Consider the following 610-nt stretch of genomic DNA (forward strand, 5'->3'; position numbering starts at 1 on the left):
TCGCTGTGCTGGAGGCACCGGGATCATCAGTTGTATCGCTGTCGAAGATGACATTATGCTCAAATCAAACTCAGGTTATTTAGCAACAGAATCTCAGTGGAGGAGGGCTAAGACCCCCCCCCCCCCATTCACACATGAGTGTGTGTGCGTCCACATGGTTGTGTGGTTTGTGTGTGTGTTCATATGTGTGTGTGTGTGCGTGCGCGTGCGTGTGTTTGCATGTGTGTAATGTGTGTGTGTATGCATGTTTGCGCGTGGGTGGTTGTTGACGCCCTCCCAGAACGTCCTCATCCCCTCCTCAAAAAAGTACTGGACGGTTCACAGAACAGTAATTCATTGTCTGACAGCTGTTTTATTTTCTGAGTCTGGCATTGCTTGAGTCCTGGGCTATAATTCCTCTCTCACAAAACACACACACACACACACACACACACACACACACACACACACACACACACACACACCCTTAGCTGTCCATCGTGTCCGATGATGACGCTTGCTCCCGGGATGGGGGTGGGGGAGGGGGGGGGTTCAATGACATTGACCGCTGGTGCCACTTCTCATGGACGTAGAGTCCGATCCTTGAGCCACACATTCGTCCGCAGATGGA

Source organism: Gadus macrocephalus, chromosome 11 (genome assembly GCF_031168955.1).
Source record: "Gadus macrocephalus chromosome 11, ASM3116895v1".
Taxonomy (NCBI): Eukaryota; Metazoa; Chordata; class Actinopteri; order Gadiformes; family Gadidae; genus Gadus; species Gadus macrocephalus.